This window comes from Felis catus, chromosome A1, assembly GCF_018350175.1.
Source record: "Felis catus isolate Fca126 chromosome A1, F.catus_Fca126_mat1.0, whole genome shotgun sequence".
NCBI lineage: Eukaryota > Metazoa > Chordata > Mammalia > Carnivora > Felidae > Felis > Felis catus.
The window spans coordinates 197596482-197623999 of NC_058368.1; the positions used below are offsets into that span (position 1 = coordinate 197596482).

The 27518-nt window shown below is 44.6% G+C and overlaps 1 long non-coding RNA gene across 3 annotated transcripts in view; it reads left to right on the top strand.

Moving 5' to 3' along the window:
- Positions 1 to 5095: 5095 nt before the first annotated feature.
- Positions 5096 to 27518, top strand: part of LOC111562309 — a 56448-nt gene continuing 34025 nt past the window's right edge. The window contains exons 1-3 of one of the 3 annotated variants that reach the window (XR_006585154.1): positions 5096 to 5914; positions 8254 to 8435; positions 9028 to 10465. This is a non-coding gene — a long non-coding RNA (uncharacterized LOC111562309). Of the gene's footprint in view, positions 5915 to 8253; positions 8436 to 9027; positions 10466 to 15124; positions 17509 to 27518 lie in introns of those variants that run through there. The other 2 variants (XR_002745477.2, XR_002745476.2) reach the window with 2 other exon arrangements.

A 27518-nucleotide genomic window follows, 5' to 3' on the forward strand; every position in this document is an offset into this window, starting at 1 on the left:
TAAAAAAAAAAAAAAACAAGAAGGTGCTTTCTATGGTCTAATTCAGTGCTTTACTGAGGCCCATCAATGGCCTTGGCACAACCTGTTGGCTGGGGTCCCCTGGTGCAGACACACACTATATATTCCCAGTACATTCTAGTCTGCCTTAACTCTGGGTGGCAACCCGACAGCCTACAAATCCTAGGTTGTCTGAATTGAGGGGAATAAGGACAAAAGAATCATATTCGTTGTTTTAGTCAGCATTTTGGGGTCACCTCCTTTGAGCAGAGATTCCTTTTTTGTTTTTAGGGTTTTTTTAATGTTCACTTAATTTTGAGAGAGAGAGAGAGAGAGAGAGAGTGAGTGGAGGAGGCCAGAGAGCGAGGGAGACACAGAATCCGAAGCAGGCTCCAGGCACAGAGCCCGACGCGGGGCTTGAACTCGTGAGATCGTGCCCTGAGCCAAAGTCAGAGGCTCAACCGACTGAGCCACCCAGGCGCCCCTGAGCAGAGATTCTTAAAGAAGGGCCTTAATGAGGATTTACTGAAGAGACATTTTAAAATTTGAGGGCATAATTCACAACCCAGGCAGTTCCTATTTAGGACGTCTGCGGTCAGGGCTAGTCATGTGCGTCGTGAACATGCTCCCTGGGGTATTCTGATGCTCGGTCCTGACTTTATTAACTACTTCACTGACCTGCCTGTTGGGCTCCCTGGACACCTCTCTCTCCTTTTCTCGTTGAGGTTAGTGGGCTCCTTGAAATGTGGCCAGAAATAGCTTTGTGAGAAACCTCTACTCCCCACTTAGGGCTTTGTTACTCGGTTGTTTCTTCCTCCTCTGAATTCTTCCAGCACTTTCTCTGGCTCACGCAACACTTATCGCCATGTTCTGTATCAGAGTTATTTATGAACACGTCTTATCTCCCAACACACAAGCCCCCAAAAGGCTGAGACTCTGAGACACCCAGAGGTCACTCTCCGGAGCCCTCGGATTGCATCCCATCTGTAGATCTGTTTTACTTGGCCCTCAGAGTATTTAAAACTTTTTTGATTCCCTTGGCAGCTTTTAAAATTCAAGAGGTATTCCTCCCACCCCGTACTGTCCCCCTAAATAGAATGACCACTGCGCAGTGATTTTTTTTTTTTTTGGTTGAAACATCTGAAGTCCTGTCAACACGGGCCGCACATTCCTGCATTGCCACTGTTGACTACAGCTGATAGCAGTTTCTGTTTGGGAATGCAGACTGTGTTCTCCAGTTCACCACAGTCCCCACCATGCCCGACTGGCCTCCGCTGGGCTGCTTCTCTCTTTAACATATCTCTCCTGGCACCTGTTAGCCCTTGAATGGGTAACCCCGTTAAGCACCTTCGATTTCTACTCCGCACATGCCTTTTTATAGGTGCTTCATAAATATCTGTCACATGGCAAAAATGAAAAGCTAAAACTGCACCAGGAGATGGGTACTTAAGTAGGCTTCTTCCTCTAAGCTGCCAGATATGAGTTCATAAGACAAACAAAAAAGAGTCTATTAGACTTTGTATTGCGGTTTTCCCTAGTCAAGAATTATGAGCTAGTTCCTCATTTTCAGGAGCTTTATCCAAATCTCTTTATTTGTCAGCTGCCAAGTAGCTAAGCCATCCTCCCCAAGCTGGAGGAAATGCCACTAAACATGGGGATTTCAGCGAGCGGGCCATCCTTACCCGGTCTGTCTCCGAGTTTTTGTGTGGTAACCTGCTCTTCAGCAGGGCTTTCAAAGTTGGCTTCGTGTAACTCTCCACTGGAAAGCCCCTTGGGAGGAGAAGTTCTTGTCCAGGAATATCCCTTTTTAGGGCTGCCAGGATCATTATCACATTTTTGTAGGGGATATAAATGGAATAGTGCTTTTAGCACTGATTTTTAAAATGCAATCTCAACTCCGCAGTTTCCTAATTCAATCCTCTCAGTGTCCTCTGTCCCCACATCCTGAAGTACAGGATGTGAACTGCTTGAGAACATTTTCGGAGGTTATGTAAGACATTTGAAAATTTTATTGGTTTTGTATTTATTTTTCTGGTTACCTGCTCTTCATGGCAAAGGATCTCGGTTTTTTCTATATTTAGTAAGAGCCATCGTATTGTTCTCCTTAAAAATTGTTAAGGTAAAAAATTAAGTGTATTGAAAGAAAAATGAGGAAAGAATAGTTCTGACAGAATGAGGCTGTGGAAGAAATGGTGAGGTTGCTATGGGTATGACACTTGTTTGGGAAAGATTGAGTTTTCGGATAAAGTCTGAGGTCTTCTGCAAACTCGATGCTGCCCTTCTCTTTGGTCTCAGCTCCCACCATTTTCTTTCTTTCTTTTTTTAAGTTTATTTATTTATTTTGAGGGAGAGAGAGAGAGAATGTGCTGGGGAGGGGCAGAGAGCGAGGGAGAGAGAGAATCCCAAGCAGGCTTTCTGCTGTCAGCGTAGAGCCCGACTCGGGGCTCAGTCTCACCAACCGTGAGATCATGATCTCAACCAAGATCATGATCTGAGCCAAGATCAAGAGTTGGACGCTTAACTGACTGAGCCACCCAAGGCCCCCCCCCCCCCCCACCGCCACCGTTTTCCTTCCTCCTTTCCCAATGTACATCCTAACACAACAGCACTTTCTACTGGTTCTTAAATATACCTGGAGGTTTCCCCACCTGTCACAAATAATTTCACAGGGGCTGAGTCTTCTTCCTGAAGAGCATTTCATTGCTCTCTCTGCTGGAAGGACCCCCTGGCCCCTACTCCTCACACTGTGTCCGCAGTGACCAGCAGAGTGACGGGCAGTCTGTAGATATATGATGAATGAGTGAATACTCTTCCTGCCTTGGTACCTTGGTGAATTCCTTCTCATCCTTCAAAGTCCATCCAACCCATGAGCTATGCCTCTAAGGACTTACTGTACCCCCCTCAACTAAGACGGGGTTGTTGTTCGCACCTCTGGGTCCGCAAAACATCATCCACACACCACCATTCTAGTATCCAATACATTGTATTGTAACTGGGGTAAAGGTCTGTTGATCCCCAAAGAGCGTGAGCTTCTTAGATACTCAACTTCCCCTGCCACCACCCATCTAGCATTCCTCCTCTGTTTCCTTTCTAAATTTTTTAAAGTTTTTATTTATTTATTTTGAGAGAGCATGAGCAGGGGAGGAGCAGAGAGAGACGGAGAGAGAGAGACTCCCAAGCAGGCTCCGCACTGTCAGTGCAGAGCCCGATGTGAGGTTTGAACTCGTGAACCTGAGTCGAAACCGAGAGTCGGATGCTTAACCGACTGAGCCACCCAGGTGCCCCTCCCCCTCTAACCATGATGCTACTCACACCCAGGGACACTGTCTCCTTCTAATGACATTATTTGTCCAGAGCTGACTGGAGTGGGGAGTCAGGAGGGATAGCAAAGACAATGAAAAAAATGTTATTGCTATTTGTGGAATGTTCAAGCTAAGTATGCATGGCTTGTAGACGTGCCCATAAACTATCTTAATAAAAGATGTTATTTCTCCAGAGAACTGTTTGATTTTAAGGTAAATCCTCCCACTTGAAAATCTCCAAAACGATGCTTCCATTTGCAGGAAAAAAGAAGGAGGAAAAGAACTTCGCCATCTGGTGGCAGAAATCTTGAACTGCAGACCTATTTATTATTCGTTTATTCTTTCTACCTCTCAGCAGCCAGTTACTGACCACCCTACATGCCAACAGTTGACCCGGACAAGTCTCTGTCGTCATTTCTCCCTTCATGTGTTGATCATTTTCTATGGGTGAATCATATTGTTTGGAGCTTTGGTGTCAACAGTTTTAGGCAAACAGATCCACAGGGAGGCCAGGTTTCTTGGGACCAAGGTCAAACACCAGCATCTCTGGGCCTCATACAAGTTGCTTTTCCTGCCCGAGCAGTAGCGATTTACGTGCGATCACTTTTCGGATGTGTCCAGACTTTCGGTGGATTTTGATTCTCTGCTTTTATTCGCAAGGAAGGACATCTCCAAATCTCTCCAATACTTCCAATGTGGTCCTTCTTTTCAGCAGAAGCATTTGTGGCTGCACGGTCATCAAAGGAGATAATACACTGCTTGACCACCCCTAGACTAAGGGTCATTTATTTCATCGGGTTCCTAGCCTTCAGAAAATCCCTTTGCTTAAATCCCCTCCCCACTTGGTTATTTCCCCTTCCCTCCTTGCAAGGGGAAAGAGAAAGTTCTTACAAAGACGTTGACTAGTTCTCCCTCCTATTTACTGAACAGATACTTAACGGACCCTTCCTAAGTGCTATGACCGCTGCTGCCCACAGGACATACACGGAGGATGCCACACGCATGCCCCTGACGGAGTTGGCAGTGTGGCCATTATTAAAGGTCGGTGATGTTGTAGAAGCATGTAGAAGGAGCGCTGGGTCCACTGTGGAGGCGGGTGTGCCCTGGAAAAAGAAACATTGAAGCATAAGCCTCAGGATAAACCCGAGTTAGCCAAGGAGGGAGAAATCCGCACAAATGCAATTCAAGAAAATTGTTGCAGGTGGAGAGAAAAATTCAGTAGGGCCCGTGGGCTCTTGGAGAAGCACCCAGACTTCACTCTGCAGGTGATAGGGAGCAAGGACAGCTTATGAGCAGGGGGGTGTATGTATGTTCCTATCTACGTGTTTGGAGTATCCCACCAAGAGACCCATGTTAAGAGGTCTGGCTGAGAGCTAAGGCTGCTGGCTCCTCTGGACCTGTCCTAGTTCAGTTTTCTAGGGAACAATTTTGCAGGGCAGCAGTCCAGGAGAGGCCTCGCTGGCATCCCGAAGGCACAGCGCTGACGACGGTGGTCCCACCCCCCTCACTGTTCTTGTTTTGCCCTTTAAATTCTTGTTGTTCTGTCTTGGCTTTCCCAGGAGTGCTCGCTGTTTTCTGTGTAGTTCCCTCCACGCTTTCCGCGTAATCCAGGCATCTGCCTGGAGCTGCTGTGGCTTTGCGATTGCTTGGAGAGCCACGGCAACGGGGTCATGAACTCCCCACCCACCCCGGGGAGTCCTTGTATCAAAAAGTTAGCTCCACGCCTAGTTGGAAATAGTCGATACAAAGCAAAAAGTCAACAAACGTTTCCCTGGAGTCTTGGCACCGGAAGATCTTTCTCTTTCTCCTTTTGCTCAATTCCCAGCTGCTCTGCAGCCTGAACTTCTGCCTACCCATCTCCAACGCCCCGTGGCAGCTCCCATCTGGGCTACAGCAGTGCCTGTCGAGGCAGGTTGTGATCCAAGCCCCTACGCCTTCCAGAAGCCCTTCCCCTCTCTGACGACGGGCCGGTGTCCTCCGTAAGCGGACCGGTTCGGGTGCCCGACACACCTAGATTCTGGTTTGAGCTGTTATAGTTGCTGGCTGTGCGGTCTCCAGGAACTTCTCCCACCCCCTTGGACCCGGGTTGCCTTTTCTGTGAAGTGGGACTGGGAATCTCTGTTCTGCCTACCTTCTAGGGTTATTTTGAAGAGGAGAAAAAGACGCTACACATTCATCGCATCATTTACGAAACGGAGATTGATCATTCAGCCGTGTGCCAGCCGCTGGAGATGAAAGGCCGTCGTTCAACTGTAACGTGTTATACAAATAGGACGCTCTCCTCCGATGCGGAAAATTCACGACCCGCTGGGTCAGACTGGGTGTGTTTGCTCTGCTTCCCTCACCTGTCTTCTCTCCCGGTTAAGAGTGACCGCTAGCTACCCGAGTACTGCCCGCTCACAAACATTCAGGGCAAAGCTAGCTCTAGTAAGAGAACTTCGTAAATGGAAAACATCAGCTGGCATTAGAAAGATCTACGGTGACGAAACCTCTGTGTGTTTGGAAGCCTCACTAATCTTGCACCAGAAGGCCGTCCGTGAGGGGATGGTCAGTGACATTTTTCCTATTTGCTGCAGCATTGACAAGCAGGGCCCCAGACCGAGGACAAAGAGGAGGTAGGCCTGCATTCTGGTAGAGAGGTTTCAACAGCTCTTCTCCCACAAATCGCCAGGGCTTACCCAAAGCCAAGCCTGGCCCTGCCATCATGGGCTTCTCAGGTCCTCCTCCCTCCTGTCTGATCTCCAAGATCGGCAGACTCAGAATGGGGGGGCGGGGGGAGAGTCATCATGGGGTCCTCCTCGTGGGGAGTGAGGTGCTCATGGGCAGACCTGTGAGAGTTAGGCTCCCAGTGAGAAATGGACGGGACCCTCAACTGAGAATAATCTAGGGAAGATTTGTTTACAAAGAGGAACCGCAAAGGATCACGTGGTCGCTCAGGGGTAGTGCCGCCGTTACCCACTTCTAGGCCCACAGAGATGAGGGGAGGGAGCTGAAACCAGAAACCGGAAAGGGAAGAGCCATCTTCAGACCAATTAGAAATTGCGTCAGCGGGTTGGGCAAGATGCAGGGGGCGGGGCGAGGGCACGGCAGGGGTGGGCGGTGTTTGCAATACAGAAGTGGCGGGAGAGTCGGAGAGAAAGATGAAACTACGAGAGCTATTTAAAGGCCAACTTCACGAGGTTTGCAAATGGAACAGACTCTGAAGGCAGAGGGAGACGAAGGAAGGGCAACTTCTAGGTTTCAGCTTTGGGCAACTGGGGCGTGGTGCCATTAACTTTGGAAACACAGGAGAGGGGAGGGAGGGCTGTGGGATCCAACCAAGTTGAGAGGCCTCTCCTGGTCAGTTGAATATGGTATCTGGGGCTCAGCAGTTAGAAATCAGTTCTCTCCCTCCCCAGCAACCTCTTCCCAGGGGACAGCACCCTGACTTCTATTGTGGGTGCACCTGTTTTCTATTATGAAATCCTAATGTTTTCGGTGGGATTGAGCCTTCTCCCAGCTTCCCAGATAGGTTTATACTGGCCGAATCCAGTTGGTACATGCCATATCTCTGGCCACAACGATGGATGTGATAACTCTAGTTAGAAATGCAGAGTTATAGGGGCAGCTGCGTGGCTCAGTCGGTTGAGTGTCCGACTTCAGCTCAGGACCTCATGGTTTGTGAGTTTGAGCCTCATTGGGCTCACTATTGTTAGCACTATTGTTAGCACGGAGCCCACTTCAGATCCTCTGCCCCCCTCTCTCTCTGCTCCTCCTCACAGTACTATGATATCTGATTTTTAGTGGGTGAAGCCGCAAGTCCCTGGCACTTTGAGGTATTCCCTTTGCCACCACCCTGGAATTATGAGCACTCCTGGAAAAGATGCCATTGTGCTGGCCCATGCTAATTACTGTCCACAAAATAGCCATTTCGCAGTAGAGGGAACTGGGGTCCAGAGAGGTGAAGTGTAGTAGTTAGGATTATTGTTCTTGCAAGTGACCAAAACTTCAGTTTAAACCGTTTTAAACAAACAAAAAGAATTAACTGACTCAGATCTAGGGGTGGCTTTTGGCTTCAGGTACAGTTTGATCCAGAGGCTCGGAAAATGTTGTTGAAACACAGTGTCTCTACTTTGCTATTTGTTCTGCTTTTCCTCATACGTTTGTTGATTTCAATCTCAGACTGGCCTGGTTTCGTGTCGGGGAGATGGCTGCCACAACTCTAAGCCTCACATGCTTATGTCTTCAAATCTAGTGAACAGATAACGAACGTTTCTTCCCCAGAAGCCCTATTACAGGCCTGAAGCCTTCCTGTTGGCTCTAACTGCTCCTGTTCTTGGCCCTGATCCATCACTGTGGCCAGAGATATGGGATGTACCAGTTGGATTAGGCCAGTACAGACATACTCCTGGAGCTGGGAGAAGGGTCAATCCCACTGAAATATTAGGATTTCACAATAGAAAAGAGGTGCATCCACAATAGAAAATCAAGGTGCTGTCACCTGAGAAGAGATGCTGGGGAGGGGAAAAACTGATAACCACAGGAAGAAGGCACCTGTTTGAGGTCACCCAGCTTTTAAGATCAAAGCTAGATCTCAGGTGTTAACCCCACCTTGCTTTCTTCCAAACTTTATTGTCAGTTGAGTACTTTGCTTCCATCGATGTTCCCAGAGACTTAAGGGGATCAGAGGCCAGCAAGGGGTTAGTCAGAAAAACAGTGGCGATTAAAACATTAGAATGGGTGATGGGCATTGAGGAGGACACTTGTTGGGATGAGTACTGGGTGTTGTATGTAAGCGATGAATCACGGGAATCTACCCCTGAAACCAAGAGCACACTATATACACTGTACTTTAGCTACCTTGGCAATAAAGTATATTAAAAAAATAAAATAAAATAAAATAAAATAAAATAAAATAAAATAAAATAAAACAAAACAGAGAGGTCACAAGTCCTCCATGATCTTCTTCTGACAGAGCATCACAAATTGGCCAATGTTGGACAACGGAGTAACAGGAGCAAAGCATCACTCCAGGTGGGCAGGCAGGAAACAGCTGGCTGGGAAAGGTGCCCATGACCCATTGCCCCAGTCCACCCTTGGCCTGGAAGAAGTCAGACCGGAAGTGGCCAGGGAACTTGCAAGACCTGCAAAGAGCCGGTAAGGACCAGCCCCTTGGTTTCTAAAATTGGCCCCAGTTTATTATTCACTGCTAAGTTATTCCATGCAACTCTGTCACTCTTTTCTCTCTCCCTTCTCCGTCACACAAAGTTTTGCTGGTTGGGGTATTTTTAGCTCAGTATGGGCCTTTGGGGATCATCAAAATCCAACCCACTTGTTTTGCAGAAGAAAGAAATGAGCCCGATTGGAAATGAGTTATTAAGGCTACACGTTTCTTATTGGAGCTGATCCCGACCTGGGTCTCCAGGCTTCTAGCCGGGGGATCCCACTGTACCAGGTAGTCTCCATCCTTCCCTTCCTGGTCCTGGCAAGGTGCCTGACTGTGCTCTGCCTTATTAAAGAGTCACATGTTCACCCAAGACTGATGGGAACAGGTAGCTTTTACTTCAGAACATTTGCAGGCCAGTCTTTGAGAACTCAAGAACAGTCCCCTTAGAAAGGTGGTTTTGTGTTATATAGGTTCTCAGTCTGACCCGTAAAACCCACTGGACATTAGGAGCATGAAATGATTCATTCCTGTGTCTACTTTTGAGGGGTGGACACTGAACTTCACCGTGACACTTTTTTACAGGAAGGCTTTAGAGACCTCTACCGGATGCTTGTTTGCTTGCAGTCAGCCTGGGGCCCCCTCGATGTCTTTGCTCTTGAATGACAGTTCACCAGGAGCTCACATTCACAGGACCCTGTGCGTACTTTGATGCTCTGCTGTGGCCAGCTTGAAGTTCTTCATAATTTTATCTTTTTCTTACATTTATCTGTTTGTTATTCAAGAGAAGGTGGAGAGAGAGAGAGAGAGAGAGAGAGAGAGACAGGCAGAGACAGAGAGGGAGAATCTCAAGCAGGCTCCATGCTGTCAGTGCAGAACCCAACTCAAGGTTCAAACTCACAAACTGCAAGATGATGACCTGAGCCAAAATCAAGAGTCAGATGCCCAACTGACCGAGACATCCAAGTGCCCCAATCATTTATCTTCAAACTTTTGTAGGTAAAGCCAACTAGACAAGGCACATGCATGTGAGCAGGGAGATACATGTAACTCGGATGTCCGCTGCTGTTCCTTTTGGCCTCATTTACGTGAAGCCTTAACGATGCCCCCTGAGGACAGGACTCAGCTGCACCCACGACAAATGCAAGTTAGGTGAGACTCGAAATGAGTACAAGGCAAGTGTGTGACCTCAACCCCCGAGAAGCTGTGCCCGCGTTCCAATCAGAACTCGCTTTGAATACACAAAGGGGACAATCACATTCTTGACCAAGGATCCCCGGCATATTCTTTCTTAGTCATATTGCTTCTGTGTAATAGCCAACACTTCGGCTGAAAATTATGACACAGAAGCAAAGGGAAAGGTGAGGCAGCCCACAATTCCTTTCCCTGCAGCCCTTCCTCACCTGTCAGTAAGGTGAAGGTAGAGCGTTGCTAGAATGGGCACGTATCAACATGTGAAATAAAACCAGCCGCGCTAGTGTTTTGCAGCATTTTCGCTGCTCTGGTAAGAAGGAAATCCATGTCCCCGTGTGAGCTACAGGATACAAATCAACTAATTTCGGTGATTCTTCATCGAGTCACATGCTCTCACGTTTGCCCTTAAGAGCAGCATTGCACAATATAAAGACAACGGGAAAATTCATGCTAATATTACATTAACATTTTTCTGAGATCGACATCAAAGAGCAGCTGTAAAACATCATGACAAGAGGAGAGGAAGGCCGTGGAAGAAAGAGAAAGCTTTATATTTTAGTGTCTTTACTGGCACGGTTTTCATCTCTTTGGACGGGGGGGCCCCACATTTTCATTTGGCCTGGGGCCCACAATTTGTGAAGTCGTCCCTGCCTTTCTGACCTCAGAATTCAGCTTCTTAAATTCTGTTGCTTCAGCTACATAGCTTGAACACACTTGCCGTCTTGATCTCTCATTAGTGCCTAACCATTTTTCTTCCGCATATTAAGCTGTTGTTTGCATTTACTACTTTCTAAAACTTTTTTTTAACATTTATTCATTTTTGAGAGACAGAGGGAGACAGAGAGTAAGCAGAGGAGGGACAGAGAGAGACAGACAGACACAGAATCCGAAGCAGGCTCCAGGCTCCGAGCTGTCAGCACAGAGCCCGGCGTGGGGCTCGAACCCACAAACCATGAGATCGTGACCTGAGCCGAAGTCGGCCGCTTAACCGACTGAGCCACCCAGGCGTCCCTCACTTACTGCTTTCTAGTTCATAAAGAGCTGTATTCGTTTTCTAAGGCTTTCATAACAAAACACCACAGGCTGGGTGGATAGAACAGCAGAAATGTATTTTCTCCCAGTTTTGGAGGCTGGAAGACAAAGATGGAGGGGTTGGCCGTTGGGGTTTCTTCTGAGGCCTCTCTCCTTGGCTTGTGAATGGTCACCTTTTGCAAGATGACCTTACGCAGTCTTTCCTGTGTGAGCGCATTCCTGGTGCCGCCGTGTGTCCAAAGTTCCCCTTCATCTAAGGACACTAGTCAGATTGGATCAGATCCCATCCCAATGGCCTCATTTTACTTAATCATTTATGTGATTCAACAGATGGATGTGGGGGGGACACGGTTCGGCGCATCCTTTTTCGTTTTCTAATAAATAACCTCGAGGGAGCAGTCAGTACACATATTTTGCCAATCCGTTCACTCATTCATTTGACAAATACTTACTGAGTAGTCTCTCGCCAAGCACTGGCTGGCTGACTGCCAGACGTGTGACCTTCAAGAAGACAGGGAGGTACATACCTGCTCTTGTGGCAATTATGGAGGGAATAAAGAAATTAAGGAGGGAAGAAAGAAATTCTCAGTCAACAGGTTCAGTCTTCTCAGCGAAGCTGGGTTGGAGATGGAATATTTTTAAAGTAATTTTTCAGTGTGATCGATGAGGTTTTGGAATGGTGGGGGTTCGGAGCCCACGGGCAACAAAGAGTTCCTAAAGACATGTTTGGTGCAAAAAAGGTGATTTTATTAAAGCTCGGGGACAGAACCCATGGGCAGAAAGAGCTGCCCTGGGGTTGTGAGGAGTGACTGGTTATTTACTAAGGAGTTGGGAGGGGGGGTGCGGCGGGGGTAAAGGCAAACCCCAAACCCGAGGCCTCCAGAAGGACTTTGATGTGCTAAAAAGAATGCCTATGATACCTGAGGCCTCGCTGTTGTCAAGCTAAGGTTGTTTTTCCTCTAGTAAGGCATTAGCATTAGGACGGTAGGGGTTCCTGCAGAAATGTTCTACTCTGTATTTGCCACAAGTACTGGTCAATGGGGTGCAGGTTATAAGGAAATTTAATTTTACCGGCCATTTCCTTCTTGGCCTTTGTTCCATATCACTATGGAGGGGAAGGTGATGTTGGGGCTCCAGGAAACTGTAGGTTTCTGGAGATCAGGCTGATAGGATTGCCTTTTTCTTGTAATCTACTAAGATATTTGTAAACTGATGGAGACTCGTGTCCTGCAGGACTGTGATCTCCCTCAGTGAACCATTTGTTTTCTTCCCTTTCCTTTGTTCTTGGGCAGCCAGGAGTGCCTGAGGAATATCACACGTATCCCACCTGGGGGTGGGGTTGGGGGGGGGGGTGCTAGCTTGTACTTTGCCCTCAGCCTGCCTTATGGTCCCTCATCATAATTATTCATTTTACTGTTTTTTTAAAACATTATACATGCTCATTACAGAACAATCAGGAACTACACAAACATAAAAAAGCAAAAACTTACTCCAGATCTTACCACTCAGAAGTAACAAGTATTAACATTCAACGAACATTATTTTAGACATGGGCATGTATATGCATAAATAGGTTAGATGAAAAATGTCCTCAATAAAGATCCCATTACAGTTAAAAAATTTTATTAAAGCAATTTAAAAAGCATACTCATTTTTTAATCCACATATAACATCTTAGAGATAACATACATATTTATATAATTTAAATATATATATCATATATATATCATATATCATATAAATATATATCATATATGTATGATAACATACATATTTATATAATTTAAATATATATATCATATATCATATAAATATATATCATATATGTATGATAACATACATATTTATATAATTTAAATATGTGGACATTGTCTCAGTGTTATGTAACAGGCCAACAACTATTTTCTGTGAAGGGTCAGATAGTAAACGCTTTGGCACTTACGAGCCCAGAGATCTTGGTCCCAACTATTCCGCTTTAGCATTGCAGCAAAAGCAGCCAGAGATGACAGGTGAATGAACGGAGTGTGGCTGTGTTCCAATAAATCTTTATTTATAAAAGCTGGGCTGGAGTTGGTCTGAGATTGTATTTTGCTAACGCCCCACTACAAAAAAATAAGAGAATTACTATACTGATTCTTCCTTCTATACCTCACTTCTCCAGATTTTGCTTTTTTTTTTTTTTTTTTTTACTTTGTTAGGGCTTATGGTAGCATATATCCTTTTATTCTGCCTTCATTCCCACATATGATTAGCCATAGCTGTGAAATTATATAAACCTGGTGTTTATTATCCTAGTCAGTTTGGGCTGTTGTAACAAAAATATCTTAAACCAGGTGGCTTATAAACAACAGATATTTATTTCTCACAGTTCTGGAGGCTGGGAAGTCCAAGATCATAGCTTTGGAAAATTCGGTGGCTAGTGAGAACCCACTAGTTAGACAACCATCTTTTTGATATGTCCTCACATGGCAGAAGGGGCCTCTTATAGGGGACTCATCACCTCCCAAAGGCCCCACCTGCTCATACCATCACATTGGGATTTAGGATTTTAACACATGGAATTTGGGAGAGGACACAAACATTCAGATCATAGCAGTATTTCATACTAGTTCTTTTTTTTCGTAGTTTTTTTCATTCCTGAGATCTTTATATTATTCACCTCACTTTCAACTGGGATTATCTGTCAAATAGTTTAGTTTGTTTTTGTTTTTGTTTTAAAATGAGTTCATGAGAGGCACCTGGGTGGCTCAGTTAAATGTTGGACTCTAGATTTGGGCTCAGGTCATGATCTCATGGTTTGTGAGTTTGAGACCCGCATCGGGCTCCTCACTGGCGGTGTGGAGCCTGCTTGGGATTCTTTCTCTCCCTCTCTCTCTGCCCCTCCTCATCTCTCTCTCTCTCTCTAAGGAAGTAAATTTTAAAAAACCTTTTAAATGAGTTCGTGAATATTATATATCCTGAACTCTTCATGGCAGAAAATATTCATCTTCTATTTCCATACTGGATAACACCTGACTTGGAATAATATTCTTGAGTCACACTGTTTCTCTTCCAAGTTTGTGGTCATTGCTCCATGGTCTCTGGGCATTGGAATTGCCATGGGGAAGCCCTGAACCCACCTGACTTCTTCTCATGTGGCTGACTTGCTTTTGTCTCCTTGAATGTCTGGAGGATTGTTTTCGTTATCCTTAGCATTTAAAAGTTTAACGAAGAAATACCTCAATTTCGATCATTCTGTATCACTTTGTTTTGGTCTAAGGTAGGTGTGCCCTTTTTATCTGTGAATACAGTTCTTCCTTCCGGGAAATTCTTCCTGGCTTGTATCTTTAAGTTCTTTTTTGTTTTTCTTGATATTCTAAGGATACCAATTGTCCCCGAGTTGGACAATTTTTCTTTCAATGTATCTTTTGTCTTCACTTTAATTCCGTCGCCTTTTCACCCTGCACTTTCTACCATGACCCCGGCCATCCCTCCAGGCCATTTTCAACCCCATTTTTCTCTCCTTCACCATTGATAATTCATCAGACCTGTGACAATGTGGCTTCCTTGCTCAGTTATTTTCCTTAGCTCTGCAATCTCTTCTTTCCACTTAGTCAATTGTTTTATCATGTTTCCTTAAGGGCTTGTTTTATTGAATTCATATTTGTAATGAATTCTTCTCCATAATGAACCATTCAAAGGAAATCAGCATCTCTCCTTCGGGTTTTATTTTCCTCCTGAAGAGTGTTTTGTTTGTTTGCTTTGTCTCTTTCTTGCCTGATACATGGCTCGCTCTTGTTGGAGTAGATCTGCGTAATTTCTGTACTAATGCCTCTCGTTTGGCTCACCTGTAATGAGGAACAGCTTGTTGATAGCTCCTCTGAAATGGTGCCATGACTTCTCCTCCGCCCTTCCCACTTCACCTGGGACTGTTTTGTCTTCCCTCCAGCCTGAGAGCTGAGTGCAGCTTTCTATTCATTTTTCAAACATAGAATATTATTCTGAGTTCCCAGTATTTTGGTGACTAACTCTGCTTTGGGGAGATGCCGGTGGCTTTGTGAGCTAGCTATACTCACTCACAGTGGAATCTCTTTCTTTCCATGGCTGCCAAACCTAAAAGATTATGGTTCAGGTAGTATCTCTTTCCTCTCTGGATACTACTGCTGAATTATTTAAAAAAATTTTTTTGTTGTTGTTGATTTTTGAAAGAGACAGTGTGAGCAGGGGAGGGGCAGAGAGAGAGAGGGAGACACAGAATCCGAAGCGGGCTCCAGGCTCTGAGCTGTCAGCACAGAGCCCGACGTGGGGCTCGAACTCACAGACCGCGAGATCATGACCTAAGCCAAAGTTGCACGCAAACAGACTGAGCTACCCAGGCGCCCCTGCTGAATTATTTTTTAAAATTACTATTTCATCAAATGTGGGAAGACGCCTCTGTGACCTTGTTTTCACTCCTCTTTCTTTATGTGGAACTCAGGTGTTAAAGAGCCAGGTACCTTTTTGGAAAGACTGAGTTATGAAAAGAGACCAGAGGAATATTAAAATCCCTTTTAACGCGACGTTCTATGCCACGGCTAATATGACAGCAGCCGTGACCCAACCATGGAAAACTATCACCAAGTTCAAAACCAATTTAATAATAAGAGACATTGCAATTTTCTGACCGCTAGAGGGCAGGCCTGGCCACACCTTGAGGAAGATCCATCCTCCAGTGTAGTTGTGTCAAACGAGTTACACCGGAGTTCATTTAAACTGTTGCAAAGAGTGTGAAAAGGAAAAATTGGGATGCGCACGGAGCTTGCATCACCTGGCCGGCAGGACATGCTCATCTGTAAGGTGGAATCCATGGTTCTTTCTCCTGCCGTCCGTATCCACCCTAGTCAGGAGCTCACTTCTGTCAGAACCCCCAGTCGTCTATGTTTGCGAATGATTAAACCACAGCCCGATGTTCAGTTGACTGCGCGGTCTTCCAGTTAGCGTACAGAAAGGTGAAATGGCTTGTCCAGAGCGACGGCCACCTGGCTTCTAAACGGTGAAGACCTGACGTGGGGGCCCTGGTCTCCAGGCCTGCAGGCCTCCTGGGCCTCCTGCAGGCCTCTCCCACAGGGCAAGCACTTGCTGCTGCTACTTTGTTTTCAACACCCCGACCACGGGTGAACCAAGACCAGAAGGTAATCGAGCACAGTCCTCCTCGGCACTAGCGATCGGTAGCCCTGTGGCATTCTGAAGCATTTGGGACTGAGTCTTCTGTGGCCCAGGGACAAGTCTCTCTACAACAAAGATGTTAGACACGTGCCTTTGCTGACAGCAGTGTTCCATTTGTTTCTTCGAACGAGTCTTGCTGCTGAGGGTACCATCTGCCGGCCTGAACTTCCAGCCTGTTGCTCACCAACTTCCTCCTTACGTCGCTCACGGTAAGTCACCGGAGAATTCGAGCCCTGTTGTTCCTCCTTGAGCTGTGCCCTTGGCCTCAGCACTTTGATGAAGCGTTTTAACCCTACATGCGAGACCCCCTCGTTGTACTCAGGGAAGCCCTGTCCGTGAAATAATCCAAACCCTGTCAAAGGCTTCAGATTGGGATATAAAGTGCTCTGTCAGTAACGCAACCTGGGAGCATCTTTCAAAGGACTGCGTCCTCACAGAGACATTTGATTTTAGTTTTCATGTAGGTTTCATTTAGACTATCCCAGCTAATCACCATTCCTCCCTGGGGAATAGGTTGGCTTGAATATCGCTGTTGGGATGCCACAGACCAGATCCCCACCGACAGGCAGGGGGCAGGCCTCATGGTTCCTTCAGCAGGAGATGTAAACATGGGTGGTAGCCAGTGTGGTTCAGTCCACTGTGGACTGAAGTCTTCAGCGCCCTCCACACATCCCTGATGACTAGAAAAACACATGTGGAGAATTATGCTTTTTACCACTGGCGTTGCCTGGTTTATAGCTTGGCATGGCGGGAGGGGTGCATTCTCATTGTGATACAACCTGGTGGAGAAATGAATCGAGCCTTGGATTAGGGAAAGAGGTAGCTCTGTTTCCTCCTTTCTCGGGGGCTGAAGGGGGTAAGAGCTTGGACTCAAGGTGTACAGAGAAAAATCGAACAAGGCTCTATCGGGGGACTGAGCCAGCCCTTGAACTATAGCGTGTAGGAGGGAAGGGAAAACAATCCTACATCTATGGATCCTAGGAATTGTGCTATCTGATATCTAGTTTAAAATGTTCTTTCTTCCCTTGCATCCCATTCAAGATGTCAGTAGTGTTTTATCAGACATCAGAGCTGGCACGCCCTGGACTGCAGAGAATCAAGACAGGACCTGTGTCCTCTTGGCATGGGCTACCCTGAGACATGGGCCACATCCCTGGGGTTGTTTCTTCTGAGAAACTCGCATAGCGAGAGCTTGCAAAACAGTTGTGTGATGGCGAGAGGTGACCAGCAGAGGACCCAAGCAGTGGTCCAGAGTGAGAGCTAGTAAATGAGGACCAAGGTAGATTTGTTACAACGCAGAAATATTCCCTGAAGATTCGCAGGAGTGATAAGGTGGAGGAGTCTCCCAATAAAAGATATTTGATAATACATAAGTAAAATATAGTATAGGAGCTCGGGCAAAATTAGTTGGGTATTAAGCGGAAGGGGCTCCCTTGAACACTAAAGAGCCTTGAGAAATTAAAGGTCCGTATTGTTCACTTCCTTCTGTTTGGTTGCCCATGGTTTTACATCTCCTAAAATAAACTCAACTGAAGAAGGTTGAGATCACCTTTGTTAGGACGTTCAAAGAGGCGCCCCGGGGTGGCTCAGTGGGTTGTCTGACTCTTGATTTTGGCTCAGGTCATGATCTCGCAGTTGTGGGACTGAGCCTCCCATCTGGCTCTGTGCTGGCAGCGTGGAGCCTGCTTGGGATTCTCTCTCTCCCTCTCTCTCTCTGCCCCTCCTCTGCTCATGCTCTCTTGTGCGTGTGCTCTCTGTCGCTCAAAATAAGTAAATAAACTTAAAAAAAAAAGATGCTCAAAGAAGAAAATGTATTTTATGTGATGATCAATTTCTGGTTAGAGCGTACTTGCAGGCAAAACAGAGGGGAGTTCGGTGCTAAGTGAACGTGCAGTTTAGTCCTAGAGGGAAATGCAAAATGTTAACATCGCGAAAAACGGTATCATTAAAACTAGAAGCATATTTACAGGGAGTGGAACCATGTAAGTAGGAAAGAAGCAGCCTATTTAGTTTATGGCTTCTAAAAGGTGATGGGAAAATCTTGTCTTAAATAGCTGTACGCTTAGTGTTACAAACACAGCTTTAGAGATCTAGGGAATAAAATACAAACTTGCATGTGGATGTGGCTGGGTGTAACAACGTGTTTTTTGTTTGTTTTGTTTTGTTTTTGTTTTTTTATGTAACAGCATAAAAACACCCCAAAGAAGGAAGATGGGAAAGATTGCTGAATAAATAAATGCTGTTGTTGGGAATAATTGGAGAACCATTGGGGGAAAAAATTTACCTTAGGATCGTATCTCGTACCATGATACACTGCAAAATTACTTTAAAATCACCCAGGATCTATTTCTCCCTCCTGCGATAACCAGTTTTAACTTTGTTTTAGGGAATAGCCTCTCCTCTTGTATGTGTGTGGTGGCGGGGGGGGCGGGGACTATAAATCAAGGTTCTTTGCCCTTTTCTGGTCAAGAGGTAGCTGTCACCTGAGTCAGGACAATTGGAGTCTATCTAAAGGGACCATGAATGGAGGAACAGGAAAAAGGCATCTTCATGGGACAATTACTCTGTGCCAGGCACAGACCCCTGCCCTCGTGGAGCTTACATTCGGGTGGGTGAGGAAGGAGTGAAGAGAAAGATAGTGAGTGCTTCTTCGTTTCACTGCTCTGTTCCTTTTATGCGTGACAAGTGGTTTCTCCTACTAAGATCCCCGGAGCTGCCTGCGTATTCCCTCTCCAAGCCAAGCTCATCAGGTTTCACTTTTATTCTGTAAACTCTTTTCGATCTTCCTAACACATTCCCTCTGGGCTTAGATTATTCCTAATCTAATTTAGTATGCAGCAATGCGTACTAAATCCCATATGGCTTAAAGAAATGATTTTTAAGCCTCAGGGGCAGAAGAATCACGTAGAGGGTGGCTAAAAGCACATATTTTCATGACCCTTCTAGAGCAATTTTGATTAATAAGGTCTGTTCTGGGAATCGCAAACAATCAAATAAATGAAACAGGTACTCTGGCGCAGGGGATTCTGAAACCACTCAAGAACCATCATATTTAAGGGGCGCCTGGGTGGCTCAGTCGGTTAAGCGCCAGACTTTGGCTCAGGTCATGATCTCACGGTTTGTGGGTTCGAGCCCCACGTCAGGCTCTGTGCTGACAGCTCAGAGCCTGAAGCCTGCTTCAGATTCTGTGTCTCCCTCTCTCTCTGCCCCTCCCCTGCTTGTGCTCTATCTCTCTCTCTCAAAAAATAAACATTAAAAAAAATTAAAAAAAAAAAAAGAACCATCATATTTAAGAGTCAACTAATATTTTCAAACGTAGGAAGACAAGTGGAAAATAAGAAATTTACGAGATCCGTAGTGAGGTGGCAACTTTCCTTCTATGGCTTTGAAGTAAAAGAAGCAACTGCAGAGGAGAAAATAGAATCATGTACATAAACATCGAGATATCCGTAAATTAAAAATCTAAAGGATAAGAGGCAAGATAGAGAATGTTTCTACCAAATGTGACAGACAACAGTCTAATAGGCATAACAATCTATGATACGCTTTCAACTTTCACACGACTGGATAAAAGGGATATTTTTACATGAAGGAGAACGCGAACAGCCAAGAAATACATAAGAGAATGTTGTCTTCTAAAATAAGCAAGAAAACGAAAACTAAAGCAACATGAAGGTATTGTCTTATGTCTGCTAAACTAACGGCAGCGGAAGATCCAAAGACTTGCCAGTGGTGCCCTGGTGAGAGGAGGCGCCATTGTAACTCTCATGCCCTGCTGAGGAAACTTCTGAAAAGCTATACTCCCCCCAAATAACCAAGGTGGTCTTCTCTATTCTTGAGGCCTATGAAATCTAGAACACAAGAGTTCTACATCAAGAATTTTTTTTTTTTTAATTTTTTTTTTCAACGTTTTTTATTTATTTTTGGGACAGAGAGAGACAGAGCATGAACGGGGGAGGGGCAGAGAGAGAGGGAGACGCAGAATCGGAAACAGGCTCCGGGCTCCGAGCCATCAGCCCAGAGCCCGACGCGGGGCTCGAACTCACGGACCGCGAGATCGTGACCTGGCTGAAGTCGGACGCTTAACCGACTGCGCCACCCAGGCGCCCCTACATCAAGAATTTTTTAGTATTCGGGAATAAGTCGTAGCTCATCCCCAATTCCAGGAAGCCCCTTTAGTCCCTCAGACCTATGGCCTGTTGTGTTTAGACATAAGGGCCCAAGGTCCATCACTTCCCTATGCTAAGGCTGTGAGATAGAGCAAACGACGACAACAACAACAACAACAAGACATGCTTTTAAATATTGTACGGGATACAATTGTATTAAAAACTTCTTGTCTGTCTGAAGTCCAAACTTAACTGGGAATCTTGCATTTTATCTGACAACCTTACCCTAAGCACAGATACCCCAATCTTTCCCTCTTGGGGAGCTTACAAAAGGACACTCATTGAATGGTCCATGACAATATCCAGCTCCAGGGATTAGGGGTACCTTTGATCCTTGATCTCTTAGAACTATAGGACAAAGGTGCAACAGTTTTTTTAAACCTTTAAATCTGCTAACTCAACCAGACACTTTGAATTCAGAATCTGGAGTCTCTTTCAGCTCAGTCTCTTGGCCCTCAACCCTCAGGCTGGGTCCTTTAGCCAACAAACCCTAGAAGTAGGTGGGTTCTTGACTCACCAGCCGAAAATCAGCTCAAAAATCAACTTCTCTAAGCTTTGGTTTCCTTGTGTGTGGGTAATCCTACCACCCCTGGGGGGGGAAAGAAGAATATATTTTGTCATTTATTTTTTTTGTCTGCGAAGACTATAAAGCCAGGCAGATAAACAGGGATAAACCAAAGCGGTTACCTATAAGGGACGAGATGGGAATGAGGTCAACGGGGCCCATTTTGTATTATTTTATTCAAGAACCATGGGAGCGAATTACATATGCAAATAACAGTCCTTGCAGTTCCGTTGTAAGGATGAGATCATGCAGGTACAGTACCTGGCATACTCAGGGGGACTTACAAAATGGTGCTGGTTTATTTCCACTAGAGTAGCCCCCGCCCCCTTTTTTTTAAAGCTTTTATTTGTTTGTTTGTTTGTTTGTTTTGAGATGGAGAGAAAGACACAGTCTGAGTGGAGGAAAGGCAGAGAAAGGGAGAGAGAGAGAATTTCAAGCAGTCTCAACACTGTCGGCGCAGAACTCGATGCCGGGCTCGAACCGACAAACCATGAGAACATGACCCGAACTAAAGAGTCTGACGCTTAATGGACTGAGCCATCTGGGCGCCCCTCCGCTGCAGCATCTTGAACCTTTTGAAGGGGACCTGTCCTTGTCTAGCACCTGATGTCCTGTACACTAAGAAAAAGCAAAAGTCATCAGCTGTATTCTCAGGGAGCTGTTCTAATATTTCCCCACCTTGAAGCCTATGGTGACACTTGCTTCCCTGCCTTCTGCATTCTTTCCTTCCTGCTTCCCTCCAGCCACATCCAATTTTGTGTCCTCAGAAGTGGACGGCAGGCCAATTTTGGGCTTCATGATTTCATTCTGGCTCACTACTGCCCACTCCATTTTCCTTCCCCTTGTTAAATGCTACCTCTTCTTGTGCAGTGGACCGGTAACTCACCATGTCTTAGATCAAGCAACTCTAAGAATAGTGGGTGTCAAGAACAGTGCTAAGGAAAGGAGTTGGCTCTGAGGGGATTTGCCCATGTGGGAAAGCAGTGAGGTGAGGAGATTTAGGAGACATCTGGTTAATGCCAGTAATTTAGAGATTCATGTGCCGTGACTGGCTTCCAGAAACCTCCTGGGCTGACTTCATCGAGTTTCTGGGAATGTCTCTCTGGTTCAGGATTGATTTGTGATGAGATTCACTTTCCAGCAATGAAGAGAGAGAAGAAAGGAAGAACGATAGAAAAATTTGTCTTCCAGATTCATGAGAGACGGCTAAGAAAGGAAAGAGATGACCAGAGCCAAGGACCGAGGAGCTCTAGGGCAGTGGGTGAGGAAACCGCCTCACCTCAGCATTCAAGATGGGGACGCCATCTTCGCGGGCCTTCACTGTGCCCTTGCTATTTGCCTACTGGGTGGCCAAAGACGAGGCCTTTCTGGACTTGTAAAATGAAGACCCCAGAAGGTCCTGCATGTTTGTGGCCTGCTGTCCACTTCTGAGGAACCAGCTCCTTCCCTGGCCTAGGATACTCCTCCTTGTTGACCATTTTTGCCTTATGCTTCTTGTCTTCCTTGTCCCAGTTCAAATTGTGTATGGTATTCTCAACTATGATGTTCTATTACCCCTAACTGATCTCCAGTAGTGTATTAAATTTTCAAAACTAAGTCTCTGTGTTGTAGAACAGTAGCATTTGTCAAAGATATACTCGGAATGGCCTTGGGTCAGCGCTTCCTTTGAAGCTTAATGATCTAGAGGTAGCTGGAGACGTAGATTTACTTTTTTTATTCACTCTATCTTTTTCTTAAAAACATCTTGATAAGTTTGTGCTAGCACCTCGCACAATCTTAGAGCTTCTCTCTGCCATATTTTTAAACTTTTCTTGAAAAAAAGAGTGCAGGTTGAATCACTGTGTTGTACAGCTGACACCAATACAACATTGTATGCCAACCATACTCCATTTTTTTAAAAAGAAATTGTATAAATAAGCTTCTGAGCCTTTTGAAAATAATGTTCAAGGACATATACTTCAATAAATGTATTAACTCTATCCTTGGTCCGTGTATGAATGTGTTTTTGGATCACTCAAGACTGTCACTGTTGGGTATGGAAATACCGATTAAAATTAAAACCAGGTTATTCAGACTGGACCTATTTATTAATGTCTACTTAGGACTACGTTTGACAATTATTAGCATAAAAAATGATAAAGGGTGTTGTGCAACTCCATGAGAGATTCAGACGAATGTTGCTCGCCTCTGCTCTCCGCGAGGGGAGGGGAGAGGCTAGGAATAAGACAAGTTACGCTAATTTGTGCAATTTGCATTACTTGCTATTGGAAGATACTTTTCAACAGGCCATGGAGGTACAGAAAGAAACAAAATAAAGTCTTTCCAGAGTTTGCATTCTTTCTTAACACGGTCTTCCTTAATAGGATTCTGGAACTGAGGAATCTGGGGGAAGAGAATCAGTGGTTGAGAAGATTTGGACACAGGGCAGAGAAGGGTGAGTGTGAATCAAGGCACAGTGAGGCAGATAATGCAAGAGGTGTCCGAAAGGGTGGCTGTACCAAAGGAGGTTTATCCTCTGTAGGTGGCAGTATGGTCAGACTACGGAGGAGGCACACTTCTGATTTTCCTTTCTAAATTTTTTTTTTCAACGTTTTTATTTATTTTTGGGACAGAGGGAGACAGAGCATGAACGGGCGAGGGGCAGAGAGAGAGGGAGACACAGAATCGGAAACAGGCTCCAGGCTCTGAGCCATCAGCCCAGAGCCCGACGCAGGGCTCGAACTCACGGACCGCGAGATCGTGACCTGGCTGAAGTCGGACGCTTAACCGACTGCGCCACCCAGGCGCCCCTGATTTTCCTTTCTATAGTGCTAAATCAAATATTTTAAGTTGCTGAGCATAGGCTCATAAGTTTTAAGAAACCTACTCATAAGTTTTAAGAAACTAAAGCTTAACATTTTGGGAAACACTGGCCAAAATATCGGATTGCACTAGGAATTTGAGAGGTAGAGAAGGAAGTAGAAGTATTAATAAAGAGTAAGAAGCCAGTTGGCCATCTTCCATTCAATGGGATTAACTCACCCTGGGTTGAAATGACCTCGACAAACACAGTGGCTTTGATTAAACTCCCCCCTGAAACTGGCGGTATAGAGTACATTTTTTACCTATCCTTGTTTGATGGAAATTCTAACAGGAAAAGTAACATGCCATTGACATGGGGCATTGCTTCTTGATGAAAGAAAAAAAAAATCAAACAGGAGGTAGCTGGGTCAGTATAGGATTAAATGAGAAGAAGCTGGTATTTTTAAGCACCAAGCTTAAAAATTTGGACGAATTGTCTTCCCTCTGGGTAAAATTCTGCCTCACTCTCTGCTGAGGGTGGTTAAAATTACAACCCTTTCCAATGGGCAGTACTAGAGACACGCTGACCATCCTTAATCACAGTCTCTCATTTTTGTAGACCTTTTCTTGAATTATCATGGAACTACCTATCATGGGTTATGTTGCTTGAGTTATATTTTAGTCTCCTCCATCATGTATGAGAGAGAGACACCTAGTCTAATCAGCAATATGTTCTTAGAGCTTATTCTGCAGATGGTAATCTCATCTGTTTCCATTGGCTTCTCTTTTCTTTAGTTTTGGAAGGCAATTCATTAAAAAAGAAAATTTCATTGTTTATCGTCTCAGTATAACAGTCATACACATTTGATGTAGAAAATTTAAATGAAAACATAAACAAAGAAAAAAACAAATCTTCTATAGTTCTGATAATATAAAAAACAAATTTCATGCATCGTTTGATAATTCACGTTTGCTACAAAAAATCTCTGTGTAGTTCAATATTCAGACATGAGATTCTTTAATAGCTACATAGTATTTTATTGACTGCATATTCCTTGGTTTACATAATATATCCCATATGTTGGATAATGAGATTCAATATTTAGGATTCTTAGTTTAAGAATTTTGCTGCATTGAACATCCTGTAGTTTACTTTTATTTATTTATTTTTAACTTTTGCCCTCAACCATGGTTATTTCCATGAGACAAGTTCCTACATATGGAATTGTTGGATCAATCTATGTGCACATTGTAAGACTTTTGCTAGATACTGTCACACTGATCTTGTAGAAGGTTGTACACTGTATTTTCTGAGCTGCAGTGTTTGAGGATGCCTGTTTTCCTAGATGAAGTGTGTCTTCTGGACTTTGTCTTCAAATTCTAGTGGTTTTTTTTTTTCAAATTTGGAAACTATGAATTATAGATGGTGACTGTCTGGGAAGTATTATGAATTCCTGATATGATTCCAGCTCATATTAATTGAGTTTGTTAGTCAAATGAATGAGTTAAGTAAGGACAGTGATTTTAGAGACAGTAGTATGAAACTCAAAGTTTTTAGTACAATGGAAAGGATTAAATATCAGTTTAGGTGAAATGGCTTTTTATTCTAGCTTTGTGATCCTAAACGGGTATAATCGTGGCAAGCTTCAACTTTTTCACCTGTAAAATGAGGATGTCCTACTTATTTGTAGGTGAAGTAGACCATGTGGTCTAAGCGTGAGTGATCCCATTACCACTTTGAGGAGTACGCTTTGACCTATATAAACCCCCCCAATATAATCTTATCTCCCTTTCCTGGTAATTGGTTGAGAGAAAACAACCTAGCTTAAGCCAATCCGCACATTGCATTTGTAGTAGACTGTATCATTTTCAAAATATGTCAAGCATATCACATCTGGATGTTCTCATGGAAGGACTTTTTTTCTTACTCTACTGATAGCAGTCCGAGGCAATGACTTGCTTTGTCCCCTGAAATGGGGGTTGAAGTCATATGTTCCATTTCCAAGGGGAAGGTTGAAGAGCTAGCACATGGGTCTGCTGTCAACATTTCCCCCCTGCCGCAAGATTGATATGCCCTAGAAATTGACTGTTCCTTCAGTCTTAGTCCCCCAACAGAGGGTATGGATGAAGTCTCAGCTGATCCACAGCTACCAACAGGAAAGTTAACGACAAATAAGCCTTTTTTTTTTTTCTCGGTAAGCCACTGAGGTCTTGGAGTCATTTGTTACCACAGCACAGCTTGTCTTAGGCTGACTCATACACCATTTCTCGGGCCAGATTGAACATTTTTAAAGAGCGAGTACCTAACCTAATTTTATCTGTTAGGGATGATTCTCAAGGCATTTGTTTGACATCGGGGAGAAGAGGCACTCTCTGTCTTCGGAGGCTGTGATATATAGAGGTGTCACAAGGAAATGCTGTAGCATTTTGTTACAATGATAGAAATCAGTCCGAGGAAAGAGCAAACGAATGAGAATAACACCAAAAGAACTGCTTAGAAATGGAGCCAGAACCCTAATCTTAAATCAACGTCTGAAGTTGACATTCCTTTGAACTCTTCAGTTAAATAAAGCAGAAATAATAAACCCCCTCTACAGTTTAAGCTACACTGAGTTGAATTTTCTTTTATTTGCAGCCAAAGCATTGTGGTTGGTTCAAATGTCTCACACAGCGTGATTAAGCAGTACACGGTGTGGGAAGCATGGCAACAGGACGATACCGTGAAATGGTAATTTTTGGCAGGTGTTTGTGCTGAGGGTGGTTGAAAGAGGTGAGGTAAAACTCAGAATTCTAGAAGATAAGGGATCCTGAGAGTAGGGTTCAGTATGGTTATTCTTCTGTAAGGCTGAAGTTAGAAACTGGGTGGGGCATAGGGTGAAGAAGAGATCTCTTCATGAATGAATGAAGAAGGTCTTCTTCATGAATGAAGAAGGTCTTCTTCATGAATGAAGAAGGTCTCTTCATGGTTTCACACAGACTGATTCTGGAACTTCTTCACTCTGTGCTCTCCTTGTTCTTGTGGTCCTAGTATTGGTTCTCATCATTCTAGCTGACCCTACAGAACTTCAAACACTTCCTGCTTGGCTAGATGTCCACTTCCAGCCTGCCCTGTTCTGTCACAGTTCATACTTTTAGAAGAGAGGCCTTTTCCCAGCTTCATCACTTGACTGGTAGGGGGCTTAATTAATTAACATTTGTAGCATGTTTCCAGCTCTTTAGTGGATTAGGGATAATTAGGAAAGCAGAGCCAAGAGCTTTTTATTATCTTCCTCTCTGCTGGTCTCTTTTCCTGCTTCTTCTGGAGAAAGTGGCATTGATGTTGACTTGAATGAACTTGAACTTGTTATACTGTCTCGTTTCATTTTTCATGAAGTAGATTCAGACGTCTCCCTGGTCCCCCATGGCAAACACTTTCCAAGGACCAGTCACTTCTCCTATAGACTAGGCAAATTCAATGCTGATAAATAATGCAAGCTTATAATCGCTATAAAGGGCAAAGTGTTTGAAAGCCACAGGTGAAAACTGCTGAATTCTTGCATCCTTCCTCTTACAAGAAATCCCCCTCCTAGCCAACTTGGACATCACAGTTATCCCATGGCCCCCACCCTATAATTGCCTCCCCACAGATAGTGCCCTGAAAACTATGGAATTTAAATGTTATGTTCTCCCTCTTTTTTTCTTCGCATCTTGATCGAAATTTTTCCTTTGCTTTCCTTACTTTACAACACATAAGATGAATCAGTCAGGAACTGCATTTGGAGCTAATAACAGAAACTTGAATTAACGTGGTTTAACAGCATGAAAATTTATTTTGCTCTCTCACTTAGGCAGTCTGGAGGGCGACTTTCTATAGTTGTTATGGCGGTTCTGTGATATAAACTGTTCAAGCCTTCTTTTATCTTTGTGTTCTGTCATCATTAACATGTGATTTCCATCTTCAGGGGGCAGCATGGCCACCGCCAGCTCCAGGCATCAAATCTGTATTCTAGACAGGAAGAAGGAGAAAGGGGAACAAAGCAAAAAGGCCTCCTAACTAGATTAGCACCCCTCCTGAAAGCCTTATCTAGAACTTACCTCACCATCCCCACCTTAGGGTGAGGCTGGCAAAAAGTAGTTTTGCTTCAGGGCACAGTGATGCCCCCAATGAGGTC